The sequence below is a fragment of the Periplaneta americana genome, chromosome 7 (assembly GCF_040183065.1).
Source record: "Periplaneta americana isolate PAMFEO1 chromosome 7, P.americana_PAMFEO1_priV1, whole genome shotgun sequence".
NCBI classification, from domain to species: domain Eukaryota; kingdom Metazoa; phylum Arthropoda; class Insecta; order Blattodea; family Blattidae; genus Periplaneta; species Periplaneta americana.
In genome coordinates this window covers 63,156,144-63,176,984 of record NC_091123.1, presented here as the reverse complement: position 1 = coordinate 63,176,984, position 20,841 = coordinate 63,156,144, and positions in this window count along the sequence as shown.

Here is a 20,841-nt window from a genome sequence, read left to right as displayed (position 1 = left end):
CAAAAGATTTCAAGGGCCCAATTCCTGTTTTCATCTATTTAGCAATCAAAAGAACACTCGTAAGCTCTTTTAACTAGTTTAGTAAAATTCACCTGTGTGCTTTCAAAGTTAATTAACCACAAATATAACGAAAATTATTTGTGATTTACACAATATTTCGAGGTATGTTTCACTTTATAAGACACCTTTACCATACTTAAAATTAGGAGAAAGAAAACATGGGTTATGAAACGTTTCATTTTGATGAATTTTGACTTCACATGCAACAGTTATCTAAAGTTATAGGTCAATTGTTAAAGCAATAAAATGAAGTATTTTGAATATTTTCTTACCATTAGCATGTTAAGGACTGTATATAACAATAAAAATAAATCAATTTTTTTAAATTACAAAAAAAAAAAAAAATGGTTGATGGTAGAAAAACTCTGACTTCATTTTCTAATCAGCAGATGACATTACATAAGAAACAGCAGAAATTGTACATTTAACAAAATCATTGTTGACCAGTGTTATTTATCTTTTGACAAAATGTATGTTTAATTGTGTTCACCAGTGTAATTAGCGGTAGTAACGTTGCCTCTCTAAGATGGCGACTGGTTTACATTCATGTTTCGGCTGAGTTTTGAATTTAAGCATCCTTTGTTTATCAGAATCCATGCTTCGTCATGTGTTAACCTTTCTTCAGATGGTTGTTCCATATGACAATCAAGTTTAATAACTATTTCATCTGTCTTTTCATTCCCGGAAATTCCCACATGGGAGGGAATCCATTGTAGGTTAATTAAATTATTCTCGGGCAGACTTTCCAATTACTTAATTATTTCCAGTGAAGTGAGATCCGTTATACCACAATAATTTTGTAGGTCGTGAGGAGCACTAAAACTGTCAGTTAATATCCATATGTGTGTTAGTTCATTCAATCAACGGATTTCAGAGAATAACATAAAATTACTTGTAATTCTGCTCTGGAAATATAACCTGTTATCTCGATTTCTCTTCTGAATTGTTTCACAATTTAAAAAAAATTCCTTGAAAATAATTAAACCACTATTACTGTTTACTACTTTAATGTAAATTTTCATAGCACATGCAGGTGTTTTGTTGAAAAATTGAAATTCCTATCCATTGTTAAGTTCTCGATTCCATGTTTGCTTTATTCGTTTCAGGTTGTAGATTAGACGAATTTTTACGGTGTGCAAAACCGTACAGATGTTTGTATCCAATAGGTTCAGATTCTTCCATTTTTCCTTGTTGTTTTGCTCAGGGGCGAATCTAGCTACTTGGCGCCTCTAAGGCAGAGAAAAATATTTCCGCCCCTTATTTCGCCCTATATGTGTCATTTGGATCAACTGAAATAATTGATTCCGCGTCATTATTACTGATTCTAATATCGGAAAAGCCTGACTCAGATAAACCACACACTCCACTATTTTCGGTACTGTTCGCCACATTATTACGCTATGATGTATCTGGACTCGAACTGGAACAAGCTGGCTGTGTTTGTTTTTAAATAGCACATCTATTTTTTCACTTTTTCTCACAATTTCCTCTGTTTTTATTGCCTTGTCTTTCAAGAGTTTTCGGTATTGTTGTTTAGTCAACTGTTCGAAGACAGGTCTGGATCCCACAAGTGACACCATCAAGGGATCACTCTTAAGACAACAAGGCCAGGAGATGGTGTAGGGTGACCAGTTCCTTTCTCCCTCCGTTGCATACATCGCTGACTAGCTACATATTACACTAATCAGATTGCAAATGCAGTTCATATCAGCCAGAACCTCAATCAGAGATGTTCCCGGTATTGAGAACCACTTAGCCTTTTCCGACTGTCTCTCATTATAATGAATATTAAAATATAACTGCACTCTTTACCGTTTCAAATCAGACTGAACTGCCAAGCGTCCGTCTGGTACAATGGCTGATGGTATTTTCTTTGAATTTAAATCTGAACGGGCATTACTGAGTGTTGATACTGGCTACTCTCATGACAGAGTTAGCGGCGTCTCTCATCACAAAGCTTATGATTGCGAGCAACGAGATTTGCCTTCCTAACGTATCGTAATAAGTTCTTCAATGTTATCACGTGAGACTCTCATGGTGAGAGGGCATAACATTGAAAAAGTGCTATGATCACATTGTGACACTATTATTGAAAAACTGTCCTTTTTCCGTTGGCAGACAGTTGATTAAATTTGAACTGTTTGTTGCCAATGTTATTCATATTCTTTTCATTGTGCGTTTAAGTTTATGTATTCTTTCAAAGAGTTATGAAAAAAATTAATAGTAATAGCTTAAAAACCGCCCCTCAAATCTGCCGCCCTAGGCAGCTGTTTAATCTGCCTAGGCCTAAATACGCCCCTGGTTTTGCTCAGTATAAAGATGATAATTTTTTTTAACATTTGTTTCCCTTCCCAGCCCAGCCCAGCCCATCCCTTGACATTTTTTTTTTCTATGTACTTTCTTGGATATAATGTTGTGAACTTGGCACCCGTATTTCATAGTAAAGTTTCATAAGCTTCATAGATTAATTTTCTCTTATCAGAGATTTAAAATATTAAACTAATTTCTACGCTGAAAATACTGTTCAATACAAATACTGCAGGTTGGAGTTTGCTAAACTAATAATGATAATAAATAATAACAGTAATGACAGATAGACATAGCACATAGTCTACATAGTCTTATACAGGGACATCATTTTATTTTTACTTCAATTTTTATTGTACCTGAGTTTTTGAATGTATTTCACTCCCACCTCTTCTACTAGTACTACATAGTAGCCTTACGGTCACAGTAACAGTACGTTCCAAAAATATGTTCGCGTTTTCCAGTGACGAAAGAGTTTTCAATATTGAATCATTTTCGCACAGGTACTGTCGTCCATTTGCCTACGTCGTATCCCGGTTTCCCCCACCAGCTTTTATTCGCCAGCTAGTGAGTGGACTGTCTTAGTTCTTTTTTGAGAACATTAATTTCTCTTAGGAATTGGACATCTATGTAATATTATACAACTGTTTAAAATAACTTAAACAAAAGGGCCTCGTTAAGTAATTAACTGTCACGTGATTTCCCCCCTTTCTATGACCCTACAACATAACCACTTGGACGGAGTAATTTTATCTTTTCGGATCGGGCAGAAGTGAAGATTGAATTTATAGTACGTAAGGTACTCTTTTATAGAGTAGGTACAGAATTATTTCAACATGAGTTACTAGTACGAAGGACGAAACTGGTAATTGGGATTAGGTACAATAGTCTATAGTGCGCTAATATGCACATTAGAACTGAAGGCTGTATCGAAATGAACGGCCACCATTTTCAAAAAGTGTTTAAATATCCATATTATGATTATTTTTCAATTTAACTTCATTCTCTATATTGTACGCTAATGTGCTATAGACAGTATAATATACACTGCATAATGAATACGTCCGCATGGACAGCTCAATTCGTGAGTAAAAACACTCATTGTTAATACTGTACTGTATTTTGATTAAACAAAAACCTAATGAAAATTATCAAACTCAAAAGCGCGATATTTCCTAGTTTACGTAAATGGATGAACTACTTTTCTTCCCTCCTATACCTAGTAAAGTGATTTGTTTGTATTTTACGCCAGTATCATCGAACTCTAGTCGTGGAAGGAGGTTAGCAAACGGTGTTGATCCAAAGGTATAGTCAGGTTAATATTAAAAATGTTAGTAAAAATAAAATGATGACCCTGTATAATAGGTACATTCATTCTAAGTCAAAATCTGTAACAAAATATTTCCAAACATAAGCAAGTTCCTAATGCTTCAGAGTTCGGAGAAAGCAGCACAGTGCAAGTAAAGCTTTAACAGACAAAAATAGGCTATAACCGAGCACATACCTCTATTTTAATATCCAGTATGTTGTAAAGCATCAACAAATTCTACATGATAGACAGCACAATGAAATTAAATTCACAAATATCAATATATTTGTGCAACATTAATGTAAATTCATTATCTATAAGTTACACATTGTGAGTGAAATTAAGCAAATTGAGATTTTCAAATCTGTATTAAGATTTCAGCTAGCTTTTATGGTGTTAAGACTTTTAGTAAAATGTGTTGATAATTTCATTCGAATGTCTATCAGCCAAAGAAGCTTATTTGATGCTCAACAGACTAATGAGAATCATATTACACTGACAGTCAAAAGCAAGGTGCTAACAGCTAATATTTGATAGTACTTTATCATATGTTAATTTGTTTAAGTCCAAGTTTTCTATCCCTCTCATCTCTGCTTTCGATTCGATTATTGCTCTCGAAGTTATTAGCGATTAGTACGAAGCGCTAAGTAAACATGGCAAGATTTGGATATGAAAATGTAGAAAAAAATAAATGAAAATATACAGGATTTAGCACTAACGAACACTAAAAGAAGTATAAGAGAGTAAAAGCTTCAGTGTAGGCCTACGGATTGCTTCTGAAAAGTGAAATGAGGCGCGGGTATCTCGCGATAGCCGAGATTATGCGAGAGTTTGTGCTGGTGGGAGAAGGAAAGCTGATTGTCGCTTGAGGTAGGAGAAAGAGGAAAGTACATTACGTAATGATTCATAACCATGAACATTTTCGACTGGAATTTTCGACCAGTACTCAGGACTGCCAGACATACTGGATTTCCTAGGAGTGCTCTGGATTTTAATGGTGTGTCCTGTGTCCTGGATTGAGTTATATTTGTCCCGGAATGTGTAAGAGATCTGAAAAATACAATTCTTTACACATTTCTATAAAATTAGTCTTAAAATTCCTTATTCATTTTTCAAGAACCTGTCCAACCTATAGAGGGTCGTACTGAAAGTCATGAGCAACCCATTACTATAATTCCAATTTCACCAAAAGTAACAAACACGACTGTATGACCATAATCTACAGACTTTACACTATGTATTGACATATTGTGATGTCATTAGCTTCTATCACGTGACCACAAGCAATGTTTGCAAAATGGTCAACAACGATGGTCCTTTTCGACAGCGTGCTGTCATTGAATTACTTCTTAAAGAGAAAAAACCTTCCACTGAAATTCACCCCAGACTTCAATGTGCATACGGAGATGTGTGCATTGGGGGCCAGCAGTGTTAAGAGATGGATGAAACATATCAAAGATGGGAACAAGAGCATCCAAGATGAGCCTCGTAGCGGTCGCCCTCCACGGAACGCAACAAGAAAAAAATTGATGAATTCTCGGACGCATTCTGGTTGAATTTCCTGAACATGCAGAGACCATAAATGCTGTCCGCTATTATCTAGACACTTTTGAAGCTCTGTCGTGCATTGCGCGAGAAACGACTGGAAAGAAGATCATCCTGCAACACGATAACAGCCTCACATTGGTCTGACATTTGGGTGGCATCCTCACTACAGTCCCGACTTGGCACCCTCCGACTACCAACTTTTCGGTTCTCTAAAGGAACAGCTTCAAGGTCAACGCTACGAGACGCTGGAAGACATGTGGAAAACAGTGCGTCAATGTCTTCAGGAAGCTGGAACGGACTTCTACCGCAAGGGAATTTTTGAACTTACAGAACGGTGAGAAAATGTGTGCAAAGAAATTGAGAATATGTTGAAAAGTGACAGAAAAGTCTGTAGATTAAGGTGATACACCTGGTTTGTCTAAAAAAATAAAAATAAAAATTTATAATAATGGGTTGCTGATGACTTTCAGTATGACCCTCGTATGTTCAACGTCGTTATCAATGCCGCCTGGGCCTTCTATTAAATTAATAAAGACGATAATGCTACATTATGTATTAGGTATTATAGTGTATATTTATTTTTTATTCTCTTTGGAAGTTGATTTATTATTGATAGGATTTAAACATTGCATCATGCACTATTTTCTCTATAGATCAGACTGCAATATGACTTCATCAATAATTCAAAAGAAATTTCACAAACTAGCAAAAATCCAGCAAAATGAGAAGTTTAGACCTATATAATTAGCCTAATTGAAATACATGAAACGAATGAAATCAGTACGAAATCAATATTTCCATTCCTCCGCAGAACACTTTCAAGGAATTTGGTATTTGTAACTCGTTTTTCCCGAAATCCTCACGGTGTTTCTGGTATGAGGTATAGCACTAGCTGTTTTGATGTGAATTATGTTGCGTAGTTTGGTTCAACTAAGTTAGTAGATTGGCTGAATAGGCATTCCACCTCACCATTCGAATAGGAAAGAGAAAGTATGGCCATAACGACTATAGAAAATTATTAGAGCTAGCTACGATAGAATATTTGTATTGGCAAACCTCAACCCAAAAATCTATACTGCACCATTTAACAGCGCCAAGACTTCGCCAAAGGAAAGATAATGCAGGGGATTACCCAAGATGTCATGATACGTTTGTGCACGGTTGTTCTTAAGAAGTTATGAAATTGTATGAAGAAAAATATTTTCTCTATGATAATAATCCTGAGAATAGTAGTTTAATATGTACTGAACCCATTTAAAAAGTTGTATACAGACAACAGCAGAAGAAACAACAGGATACACAGAAGGTGTGAGAATGAAGAATCCTTGGGTCACAGGGAAAATGTTAGAGAAGATGGAGGAGAGGAGAAAATGGAAAAACATCAACACAGAAGAAGGCAGAAGAAACTACAGGAAACTAAACAACGAACTAAGAAGAGAAACTGATAAAGCAAAAGAAGACTGGATGAAAGAAAAATGTGAAGAAATAGAGAATCTAGAGAGAAAAGGAAGATATGATTTAATGTACCGCGAATTAAAATATTTGGACTTCACAAAGAAGAACAGGAAATCCATGTGGTTAATAGAGGACGACATCGGAAATAAAATAACAGACAAACAAGGAATACTAAACAGATGGACGAAATATGTAGAAGAGTTATATGACACAAGGAAACGTCCAGATGACTTAGCTATAGAAGACGAAGAAGTCGTATCAAAAGACGAAAAACGATTTTCTATTTTAAGCGAAGAAGCTGAACTAGCGATTAAGGAAATGAAAATGGAAAAGCAACATTAGTTGGTGAAATCCCCATTGAATTATTGAAATGCTTGGGTGAAGACAAGAAGCAAATTCTATCTTTATGCAAGGAAATATATGAGAAAGCCCAATGGCCTGAAGATTTTAAGAAGAAAATGTTGATTCCAATACCGAAGAAAAATAATCTCAAAAAATGTAACGAGTTCAGGACTATCAGTCTAATATCGCAATCGGCGAAGATTCTGTTGCGAATACTGAATTGACGTTTATATTCTAACAATAAGATGGAAGAACAGATGGAAGCAGAGCATTTTGGCTTCAGGAAGGGTAAAGGTACGAGAGATGCAATTGGACTGCTACGGACAATCGGCGAAAGATACCTAGAGAAGAATAAAGAAGTGTATGTAGTATTTGTGGACTTAGAAAAGGCTTTTGACAGAGTGGATTGAAATAAACTGATGGGGATTCTAAAGAAAATTGGTGTGGATTGGAAACAGAGAAGATTGTCCATCAGTAATCTTTATATGAAACAACGAGTGAAAGTCAGGATGGAAGAAATGTCAGAAGGAAGTGAAATTGGAAGAGAAGTGCGTCAAGGATGTTCAACATCTACTTGGAAGATTTAGTAAAGAACTGTTTTCAGAACAGGAGAGGAGTGATAGTAGGAGGAAAAAGGGTAAAGTATATAAGATTTTCTGATCATACGGCGTTGTTAGCAGAAGAGGAGATGATACTGAAGGATATGCTATTGGAGCTAAATGACAGCTATTAGCAGTATGGAATGAAGATAAATGCAAATAAGACGAAGAGCATGGTCATGGCAAGAAAAATACAGAAGATAAACTTGGGAATTCTAAATGAGACAGTAGAGCAAGTGGACAGCTTCAAATATTTGGGGTGTACTATATGCAAGAACATGAGCAGCTGCCAGGAAATCGAAAGGAGAATAGCAAATGACAAAGAAAGCTTTTAATAAAAAAGGAGCATCTCCTGCGGACCTCTGGAAAAAGAACTAAGGAAGAGACTAGTGAAGTGCTTTCTTTGTATGGAGTGTAGCATTGTATGGGGCAGAAATATAGACATTACGACGAAGTGAAGAGAGGCGAATAGAAGCATTTGAAATGTGTATATGGAGAAGAATGGAATGTGTGAAGTGGACAGACAGAATAAGAAATGAAGCTGTGTTGGAAAGAGTGGGTGAAGAAAGAATGATACTAAAACTCATCAGGAACAGGAAAATGAATTGGTTGGGTCACTGGTTGAGAAGACACTGCCTATTCAAGGATGCACTGGAAGGAATGGTGAACGGGAGAAGAGTTCGGCGTAGAAGAAGATATCAGATGATAGACGACATTAAGATATATGGATCATATGAGAAGACAAAGAGGAAGGCAGAAAATAGTAAAGACTGGAGAAGGCTGGGTTTGCAGTGATAGGCCTGCCCTTGAGCAGAACACTAAATGAAATGAATGATAATAATAAAAATGTCAAAATATCGTCAAATAAAAATGTTACAAATACATCTTATTAAAAATTAGTTAAAATGAAAAAAAAAAAAAAAAAACGTAAAAATCGCTAAATTTCTCGCCAACTGACAAATAAAAACTTCAGAAAAGTCGATGGTCGTTATTTCGTAATTTTTGTCTTTAGACATCCCCTCAAAACCGCTAGATGTAGCACATTATCACTAAAGTTGGCAACACTGCTTTGAACCTAAGTTGATTTACTACTATGGGTGTATAAGAACTACAGTCTGTATGTGTGTTTGGCCGTCTCTCATGTATCTAGCTGGCGGCTCTTCTCTTCAGCCTTTGTATCCAAACCGTCTACTGTCGGTGCGTATCGAATTACGCGTGAGAAAGAAGAGGCAAGTGAAGTAAAACAAATAGTGGTATGAAGAAGGGAAATGTGGTGAGAAAGTATGGGATTAGTGCTTCCACTCTTTCCGCTTTCTTAAATAGCAGCAAAAAAAAATTGAACAAATTCTTGAGATCGATTCCATAAAACCAATGCGAAAAAAATGGGTGTGGCTGTATCAGGGTCACGGCTGTGGGTTTTACGTCATTAAGTCTGTCTTAAATCGACACATATAGACGAGATCTTTCATTTGACTCCAAAATCAGGGCGCTTACACATCGGAGTCTCGATCTACTGCCCATAATTTTTCCGGACCCCAAAATGGTCGCCAGTCGCCGCGGGCTCCCACAAAGTTCATGCTCGCATCGTAGTGGTATACCCAATCTAGCGAGACAACATTTATTTCAATCGTATTATTAGTCACGAAGTTATAGCGTAGGAATGGATCGCTCTGCAAACGTTATATCGCCGTTTCCGTTCTGGTAGCCCATTTCTCGGTCTGATTTTAAAGATGTATTTACGTCAAAAAACCGGGAGATTGTGGTTTCAAGACGAGGAAAAGCTGTCTATAGATGGTTTATGAAGTGTTGTGCATGAGCATACCTAGGCTATGTGTTTGTATTAAAGTGCTACTTCCGATTCCTTTAAAAGTTTATGTTACTATTTGTTCACCAGGAATCCTACATACAGAAGCAAGTATTCCAGCGGTGACCAAAGCGGGTGTCATGATTACATCGTGTAATCACAAGAGGTGGTTTCGTAAAGAATGAGGATAAGTTTTTAGTTGTTCTGTCGGACAAAATGTAATATGTTTATTTTGCTCAACGGTTCAATTAGGAGTATCTAGAAATATTAATTGTCACGCTGAATAATATATTATTTTTATTATTATTATTATTATTATTATTATTATTATTATTATTATTATTATTATTATTATTACTGGCCACTAAGTATGTGTTTCTATAATTCTTTTGTACGTGCATGAATGTTGATATTTTTAGATCTTCTGCCTAGAAGGATTAAATTACTAGGTTTTATCTCAATTTTAATCTTCTTAATCTTTAGTTGAGAGTAACTATTTATTAGTTATTAATTTAATAATAATAATAATAATAATATTGTAGAAAAACTGATTCAATATTGCGTGCTAACGAACTGTTAAACGCCAGGAATTGACATGTCTTAAATCATAGTCAGGAAGAGAAAGATGACATAAATAAATAATGTAAGGAAGTCAGCTATCTAATGGGGTTAGAAATTTCTTGTGCTCTAAGGCCTTTTAATAGAATAGAATTTCTCAAAAGAGTAATTATTAAAATAGCTTAAATAACTTGTCCATAAGAAGTTTTTAATTTTGAAAAATCTACGAATTTCTCAACCAAGTATCGAGAAAAGAATTTAGAAAATTCCTGATTATATTCAAGAGGAAGGTTAAAAAAAAAAGCATTGTATATTATTCACTGGCTCTTGATGACAGCAGAGACATTACGGATACAGCAAATCTTGAGATTTTTATCCGCGGGATTGATCAAGATGTTAGTACAGGAACCACCACTGGTTGTAGTTTTCATGCCAAGTACCTTTCCTCCATCTCCTTACTTCATAGGCTGTCTGTCGCATGTAATCACTGCAGTTCAAGTTTTGATCACCGCTGCTGTATTCACATGAAAATATTATTCAAATTGTACTTCAACGTTCGGTATGAGTTACATGTAACCACAATAACAATGTACACAGGGATGTTCCCCTCCCGGCCTCACAGAGAGAGAAAAAGACAATGTATTAAGTAGACGTATTTCATCTTGTGGCTAAAAACTGTTTAACCACCCAACATAAATTCAATGGTATATTCACGGATCAATGACGCTATTCATGCATAATAAGAGTTCAAATATTTCATATGCACAGTATTGTTTTATAGTTATTATGTTCTGGCAGTTTCCTTATTGTGGTGATTATGAGAAAAAATTGGTCAGAAAATTTCGGGAAATGCTATCGATGTCCGTAACTCGGGACAGAATGTTCTATTCCGAGACAATCCCTGTCATTATAGGACGGGTAGCAGTCCTATACCATATCCCATTTATTCGTATTTACTTATTAACCGCATGTCAGTATGTCTCAGTACGTCATTGGAAATGTCCTAACTGGAAACGCGATAGGAGGAATTCTCTGCCTGTCTATAGCAGGAGAAGTTGTGGCTACGTCGTCGCAGTGCTCATCTATTGGATGTCGACCTTTCCAGGAGATTTTAGTTAAGGATAGTCATAGAACTGGAAAAATGAGAGAAGAAACAGTTAAAAGGTAAACAATCGCGTTTTCTTGCTAGGGAATTTGGACTGTGAAGAAGAATCCATGCGAGGTTCAACCCTGCTGGCCAACTGTCTCAGATTTTCACAGTTCCGCCGAAGGAACTGAAGATAATTCTGAAAGGAAAAAGCTGAAAATGGATGTAGACTAATAGCTTACCAAGTAAGGTGGGGGAATGTCGCAAGCACGACTGAACAGCAGCAGGGCAGGATGTTAAAAGACTATGCAGAGCGATTGATGAGAGAGAGGCGTCACTATCCTCGCTAAACAAGGATCTGACAAGCAAACATTCTGATTGGGGGCAGATAAAAAAAGTTAAGTTTTTTTCCTTCACCAAGATAATAATGTCAAAAGAAGTGCTTGTTCAAATTTAGGCCACGACCTCAATTACGAGATCGTCCAGAAAGTGATTTTCCCTGGGCCCGTTTACAGAAAAAAAGCACAATTGCTTGGAAAGATTTATTCAAACAGATACAACAATTGTTGCGCTATTTGTCAACATATCTCTCATTGGAATTGAGACACATTAATCAGTCATTTAAGAAAAGGTTCAATGGCACGAATTCCAATTTTTCAGAAGAAAGAAAAAACTGATTATATAAAAACATGGCAATATACTTTATTGGGTTATTTTACGACGCTGTATCAACATCTAGGTTATTTAGCGTCTGAATGAAATGAAGGTGATAATGCCGGTGAAATGAGTCCGGGCTCCAGCACCGAAAGTTACCCAGCATTTGCTCGTATTGGGTTGAGAGAAAACCCCGGAAAAAACCTCAACCAGGTAACTTGCCCCGACCGGGATTCGAACCCGGGCCACCTGGTTTCGCGGCCACACGCGCTGACCGTTGCTCCACAGGTGTGGACAACACGGCAATATTTGATACAAAGTTACACACCTATCCCATAATAATCAGTGGTTATAGCATTAGCGTGTATGAAACACAAGTAAAGTTTGTTCCGATAAGTTGTTAGGCCTATACTGATTCAAAATTGTTAACATGGCGGAAGAAAAAAATTTAATTTTTTTATCTGTCCCCATCAGAATGTGAGCCCATACATCAGAAGAGTGACGATCGAGAAAGTTCGCTCTGAAGTACAGAAGGCGACAGGTGAAAATTAGGCTACGATTCGTGAAGGCTTTGTTTTGGAAAATTCTGAAATTCATTTTGGGAAATAGGCCTATGTGGGTCCACGGCGCATTCATTTTAGGGTTCATTCTGACATTGTTCTTAGCGCCTTAGGGAAACTACTGGCAGAGTGAGTTATCCTAATTTAGGAGATTAGTCAATTGGCTGTGAGTAGGGTTACCATCCGTCCGACAAAAGGAGGACATGTCCTCTTTTTTAGTCATTTTATCCTGTGCGGCAGACATTTAAAAAAAAATTGAAATGTCCCGCATTTCGCATTTCAACTAGAATTAATATTAATATTGAATAATGTGCGATAATATGCATAGAATATCTAAACAAATGGTGAAAACCTATGAAAGAATTTAACTGCTTTAAATGGCTGGAGCTGGAGCACATTAAAAAAAATATATGATGACCTATTAACATGCATTGAATTATTACACTATGAAAACTTCACTATTCATGATTCTATGCTATTTTATAAATTTTATTCTGCAATGTACAAAGATATGCCAATCAAGTTAATTTGGACAAAGATTTAAGTTTAGATAAACAATGGTGCAAATTCTTCAATTCCAATAGTTCTGCGAGCACTGAAACTTTCTCAGAACTCTTAAAAATATGTCAATTCACAATGGAAGTGCTGGGAGAGTATTTTCCCTAATATCTGTTCAATGGACAAAAGAACGAAATCGCATGCTAACGGAGACAGTCAGAGATATCATCATGGTGAAATATAATTTCAAGGACATGTCCTGTGAACAGTTCTATAGTTATTTGTTATACTCTATTTTATTTCAAGGAGTGCAGTTCGGTGGCTCCTTTGAACACCCACTTACAGATTTATGACTTCCTACACAAACAACTCTGACAATTCCATCCTGTCTCCTCGTCCCAACATTGCACAGTTGCCACAATCCTGGTGACCCTCGAAATGAGACTGACGGGATTCTTGGAATTCTGAAAAGATGCAGCAACTCTGCCTCCACGTGGATTTGACGAGAGGCTGTCAAATCTTCTAAACAAGTGTTGTGATTGGTTACTGACAGGAGAAGATAAGATTTCCGTCACCGTAAGTAAGACATTTATTTATGACAACCAATTAGTAGGGGGCAGTAGAAGGTCTGTCGGCAAAGTCCTTTCTATGAAACTGCACTCCATGAAAAAAATAGAGAATACAAGATATGTTTGTCTCTTCAGGCTCTTGTGCACAAAGTGGGCTTCACCGATAAAGTAGGGTACAGATGTAATACTGTTCAAGCAACTAGAGAGAAAACTAACTAAGGTGAGCCATTGTTTTTATCTTTAATTTTGTTGATATCAACTTTTAAAAAGTCCTCCTTTTTTCAACAATGTCCTCTTATTTTAGATTCCATGTCCTCCTATAGTATTTCTTCTCATGGTAACACTAGCTGTGAGGCGACTCTAATAAATTATGGCACGATCGACATTCAGAGCATAATGTGGGGAAGGGTGGGTATTCTAATCAAGGGAGAAAAGGAACGTGTGTTCCTCGTTTAGAGAGTGGTTTGGGGTGGGGCATATTTGTCATTCTCACTCTGAATATAAGTGATTCAGTTGCTGATGCCAACATTCGTCGCACTGGGTATTTGCAGCAGGGTATAGACATACAGGTTATAAATCGGCCTACAAGTGAATAAAATAGATGCCCTTTTTTGAGATAAGACACAAATGAATGAAGTATCTGAAATTATTAATCTCTGGAATACGAAGATGTTCATACTTGCTTACAGTTAGTAAGTTACTGTCAATCTTCCAAAAGTTTCATCCCTAGTAATCGTACCTTCTACAAAAAGAAATGAAGTGCAAAATGCATCGTTAGAATTGCTAACGCGTATAACAAGAGCGTAAGTTAACAGTTGCTTTCAATGTATCGATCCCTTGTCTTCGTCTGCAATCACAAATTCAATTGAAAAGAATTAAACCAGTATTGGTTACCAATTGACGAGGGAATTCTTGCATGAAGGGGATACAGCCACTAGCGGTTAACTTCGCCTGCTTCACACCAATATTATTTGCCTCTCAAACAATACGAGTTTTAAAGTAGGTTAAATGGAATGATGTTATTAAACAGCACTATTTTTCATTATGCCTACGAGCGTAAAACAGCACTACAATAACTTAACCTTATTTTTAAGATCACATTCTTCCAGACCCCGTCATTTGCATACTAATAATATTTCCGCTGACAAAATTTTCTACACTCTGTCACTCTTGTCCTAGAGATCTAAAACAACATCATATGCCACATCCAACAACGCTTTCCTCCCTCCACTGCTGCTGATCTAGAAATCTAGAGCGCTGAATAACGATATTCGCTAACCGGATTCTAGCTACGGAGGAATTGTACATAAACATTGTTAAGACTGGTTCACAATAAACCGGAAACGGAAACAACGAGAACGAAAACGGATATATTGTTAAAATAAATTATTTAAATGTGAGTATTCACAATAGTTAATAGTTAATTGTGAATGTTCACATTTAAATACATTTATTTTAACAATATTTCCGTTCTCGTTCTCGTTGTCATTTCCGTTCCCGGTTTATTGTGAACCAGCCGTTACTCCGAACCAATATGCTTTAATATACGAAAAGAAAAAAAAATGCCTTTTTCGGGAAACAAACCGGTTATAACGGGTGTACGCGCGGAAACAGGCTTCGCTTAGTACGGTGCCGTTCGAGAAGTGACATGGGCAAGTAACAGCCCTCTCACCTGTGACTTAGTTTGTCGGTTTTCGGCAATAAAATCTCACAGTTTATGTGAAAATGAAACTTATTGGCTTGTCTTATAACAGGGTCTAAGTGCTGGAAATATAGTATGATACTTTTATACGATTTTTTCGTAACATACTATCATAAATGAAGATTCGCTGTTCTAATGTGTACCGCATTGCCACGAATTAAACTAAATTTCACTCAATTGGAGACAGCTGTATGTTAACGCCCTAACTGCGACATAATCTTCGCTCTGCGTTATTCGTCCATGCTACACAATAGAAAACCTTGCTACGCTCTATCCAGGGGAAATGTACAGGCCCAGAAACAAAATTTTGGCCACTTGAATTTTCCAAGTTCAAGTTATACTCAGTAAGCACTGAACATGCGCAATATGTTATAACTAGATTTTTGGAAAATTCAGGTGGCCCAAATTTAGTTTTTAGGTCTGTACATTGCTTCCTCGGCAGCCGTAAAAGTCAGACAACATAAGTTAAATATGTAAGCGAAACCTTTTGGAGAAATAGAAGTCTCTATTGAACTAAAAACAATATTATTCGAGGAAAAACTGTTTAAATACTATGAAGAAAAGCCCAATAAATGCCATGGTCGCGAAAGGAAGTAGAGTAGGCCTACGTCCAATTCTAGAAGTTAAGGTTACGTTGTACTCTCATGTCATTGTAAAAGTCAATGAAGCTGAACTAAATGTGGCTATAAAATATTTCATAACTGAGCATTTGTATTAGTATTTAAAATACAGTACTTGAAAGACATTTACAAGAGTATTAGTTTAGCAGGAAATCTAAATTACAAACTGCACGTGTAGGCTTGAACCTCCTTTAGTAAGCATATACCTTCCTCGACAGAAAATGCAAAAATGTTATTCCGTATATATCTATGCTTTGAATTATAAATTATTATTATTATTATTATTATCATCATTATCATTATTATTATTATTATTATTATTATTATTATTATTAACATACCGTATTACTAAAGAAAAGTTAAAAAAAAAATTGGGGAAAATACAACTAATAGTCTATATTAAGAAAATAATCGAACATCTTACTACCTACTGGAATTTAAATATACATTTCATAAGATGATGTAGCGAAATAAATCACATTATTTTCGAACATTCTTAGTCACTGTATGAATAATCATAGCAGAAAGTGTAATGTGCTGTTTTTCCATACATGGATTTTTTTATGTGCCTAGAATCTTCGTAAAGACACGAGTTTCATGAAAAGCCTACGACATATGAAGGGTTCAGAGCCATAGTGGGCCAAGCACCATTTATTAAAAACGGAGAAATCAAGGATTAAAGTTAAGTGAATACCATAATTTAATGAAGATTGGCGTATCATTTAGTTTGAATGTGTATACTTTATATTACTGTACTTGCTACATATTTCCATTGAATTGTGATAATAACTTCATTTTAACACTTCTTTTCTACTGTTTTAGTAAATGGCGCTTGGCCCACTATGATTCTGAACGCTTCATATATAGTATTATCATATTTTAAATAGTTGTTTTCTATTGGCCACATCAAAAGCTTTCTCAGAATCAATAACTCTCTTTGACTTAAAGTAAACTGCCAATGTGGTGTTGATTTTTTTAATATTCATTATTCCTGCTCAGAACTGTTAAATTTCATATGCATTAATATCACACACATTCAATCCACTCACTCGCTAATAGTGAATATGGACAAAATTCATCCAATAGTTTAAGAAACATTGCTACCCATAAGACAAGCCGACAAGTTGTCGGACATTTTAGTAGCTATCAGGTAGCCTATGCTGAAAATTAATATTTCTGCGAAGATCTCCAAATTTATTTTTTGGGTCCTAATATTTTGTCTTTATACGTTGAAAAATGAAGAAATAAAGTCAGCAAAGAGAAATTTGATATAGAACAATCTTCTACAAATACATTTTCTCTGGAAACTGAGTGTTCTCGTACCATCTAGCGGTCTAATCCTTTTTGAAGTTTACTTAGTTTTAAAGCTATTAGAAAAGGTTGTGTTGCTAGCGTTGTTTCATTCGGAATACTGAAAACATTTTGTAGTTTAAATAAAGAACTCACTTTCACAGAATGAGGGTGAAGTGTTTAAAATAAAGAAACAAGCGGAGGAATCACAAAGGTGATATAGTAATACGAGTTGATTCTACAAGTAATACCAACTATGCCAACCAGCAGTTTTCCTCCACTAAAAATGTCCCCCAGGAGACTATGATTCACGCCACCAAGACATTCCCTATTCCGCCGCTGGATGGAGTTGAGAGGATAGCACGATCCTTTGGCCACTTAGCCTCTGAGATAACAGCCTGATAGAGATTACTTGAAGGGACTCAACTATCTTACCAACTAACTCTCCACGTGACATTACTTGGATCTCCCTATTTCGCAAGCCTCGTTTACGCGGGAAAGCAGACTGGAGTCAAGTAAATAGCGAACCCACATGCAGTAAACTTAAACTGTGTCTGTAAAATACAGTCACTTGCCAGAAAAGTTAAACCTGCGCAGAACACTTAAATACAACTACCATGGGGAAGGTCTTCTTTTGATGCACTAGAATACGTACCATACCACTATCAGCTGCAGCCGAATCCTAATGTTATTAGTAATTAGGCCATGGACAAGGGTGGGCAACTCGTGCTCTCAAAGTGTCAACACAATCTCAATGCAGGTAGAACGGACTCTGTACTGTCTGTGTGCGGTTCTTTCAAGACACAAGTTCGATCGCGTCTGCAGTAAGTGGCGGCTCGTTTTAAGTGAAAAACAATATAATTCCCAGATCATTTCCCTTTAGTTACGAGTAAAAAGAGAATTTTTTTCTTAACAAGAGAGGTAAAGCTTGTATTATGTTCTATTACAATTTCTTACGCATGACATTTTATGTTACAAATAAACAGTGAAGGTTTTAGTAAAGAAATACTGTCTGCATCTGCATTAGAACAGCTAAAGGTAAAAATGAGATATCAACAAGGTGAGACTGATATCAAATATCATTAGCACGTTGTGCGTGCTAGTTACAGAATTGCACGACATATAATCGACTATCTAAGAACATTTATGGATACATTTGAAATGTAGTAGTATCATGTAGAACATAGACAACTTCACTTTCTTTGATTATAAACTATCTTGAAGAGTGATAAGAAAATCTTCTTATCAAATATAAGACCTTACTTCAAGACGTACAGCAGAATTCACTGGTAAGTTTGGAGAAACAGTGACAATTGACAAGGAATCGAGATTTTTCTGAAATCCTTCTGGCTTACAGCCGATAGAAAATCCTGAAAGTTTATAGCTTGAATTGATAAATCTACAGAACAGCACGCCACTCAGATTCCAGCGAAATTAGGAATAGAACTGTTCGTAATGTTGCCTAAGTAGAATTTCCAAATATACTCTCTGCTTCCATATAATATACTGTATGTGTTTAATACAAGAAACAAGTGTAAAAGCTCTCAAAGTAAAGAAAGAGCTCAGAAGTAAGCTTATTTCATCTGCCGTGACATGTAAAAAATACTTCCTTGAATTTGTTATTGTTTGCGAATACAGACTATTACCTTTCTGAGAACAGAGGAATACTCTTTAATGTATAAAGACTTGTAAATTCTAGCATTCTACGTTTCAAATAAGATATATAATAAAATATATTAACAAATAGTGTAATAATAAATAAGTGTAGCGGCTATATTTGTTGTATCTTGAAAAGGTTGTATTCAGTTTGTGTTTCCAGTACTAAACTAATTTACATAGCTGGAAAATAATATAATTTTGTTATGTGTTCAGGTATAGTCTGTCTAAAGTTACTATAATTATTGTACCATGCGTCATTCTGAAATTCAAATCATGGAATAGATATCACGATCACCCGCATGAGCCGCCAGAGCGCACCGTGGCTTTTGCAGCGAAACTACAAACAACTTGTAACTGTTGTGGCTGGCTCCGTCTGCCTTTCTCTCTTTCAAGGTTTTTTAGCACTTTGGGAGCACTTTGCCCATCCATGGCCATGGATGAACGTAACTTGTGTCAGCCACCTCTCCACGCTACGGACATATGCGCGCCGAATTAGCGTAATATCTCGGCATCAACAGAAGCTATGTACCTATGCGACCGCCCTTTTGATTTGTAATCACGAGTTCTGCAATTTAAAGTCATAATAGATACGTACTGTACACGCTGAGTGAATCATAGTGAAAAATGTGTTGTGAAATGAGACTAATTTTCGAATATTGCTTCAAATGAAGAGAAAATACAGTGTGTTCGGATGAGTGTGTGACAAACTTTGAGGGCGATTGGTAGTGTAAAATGAAACAACTTTTACTCTTATAAACCCATATCCTGCGACGCTCGAGTAGAAAGCTACATAACCATGAAAACAGTTTTACCCATGACTATTACTCAATTTTTTCTCGTGTGCAGGATGGGATGCGTGGAACGAGGAAATAACTAGTGTTTCGTTGAGGTGACTCTCTTCATCTCTTCTTTATTTACAACTCAAGTGCGTACATGTTTTCACGGTTCACACCTGTGGAGTAACGGTAGCGCGTCTAGCCGCGAAACCAGGTGGCCAGGGTTCGACTCCCGGTCGGAGCAAGTTACCTGGTTGAGGTTTTTTCCGGGGTTTTCCCTCAACCCAATACGAACAAATGCTGAATAACTTTCGGTGTTGGACTCCGGACTCATTTCACCGATATTATCACCTTCATCTCATTCAGATGCTGCATAACCTAAGATGTTGATAAAGCGTCGTAAAATAACCTACTAAATATGTTTTCACATAGGCCTAATAAATGTACGACACAAATTACAAATGATTACATGTCGGTACATCTTTACAAAATTAATGTTCGTAGTAGCCTACATCGTCTGTGGTTTAAAGGCGGTTCTCAACATGGCGCCCACCCAGCATGTTGCATAAATTGCATCGTCTCATTATTGATTGTGGAACACGTTCAAGAACCCCTTAGTACTACACAACGAAAGATGGAGATACGTTCAACAGGTTACTGTAATTCCAGACATTTAATACAGAAAAGGATGAGTCCAAACTGTCATAGGAAAAACTCGCTGCTTTCAACGGCATTTAGCTTCGTACTGGAGCGTCGCCGGATATGGATTTGTCACCACCTATCACATCTCAAAGTTTGTCACACATTAATCCGAACACTCTGTATATGCATGCCCTTCATTAATTACTTGTCTTATCAAAGAGTCATACTCCCCATTCGAAAACCTAAAAAAAAAAAAAAAAAAAAAAAAAAAAAAAAATTAAAACATTCAAACGAACAGTAACTATAGTTTAATTCCCGGAACTATGGTCCGTCCCATGTATCTATAGAGTAGAAAGACGAAACAAGACCTCTGCGCAAGTGGTATGTGGGAGAGCTAGGGCCAATGATTGCTCTGGGGGGAGGTGTTGGTTGAATGAAGCTAGCAATCGCTTGCAGGGATTGGATCATTTCTATCTGAACTCAACTCTACCTTCTATCAAGAGAATCTTACCCCTTAGCGGCCTCGAGCTGATGGTGCCCGCAATACACTCCGACACAGATAGACTCCGCCCCCATATGCGTCAAGTTACTCTATAGATTCCCGGGACGGGCCATAGGTAATGTTTTCTATGTGCCGGTATATCCCTGATACAGAGCAGAATTAAAAAAAAAAAGTCACTTCCTCCTATTACAATTATCATCGTCATATTCTTCTTATTCTTTGTAAAACGTCTTACCTTTTGTCTGAAGGATTGAGGCTTGTTATTTTTACACATTATGCGCCTCATTTAGAAATAATAAA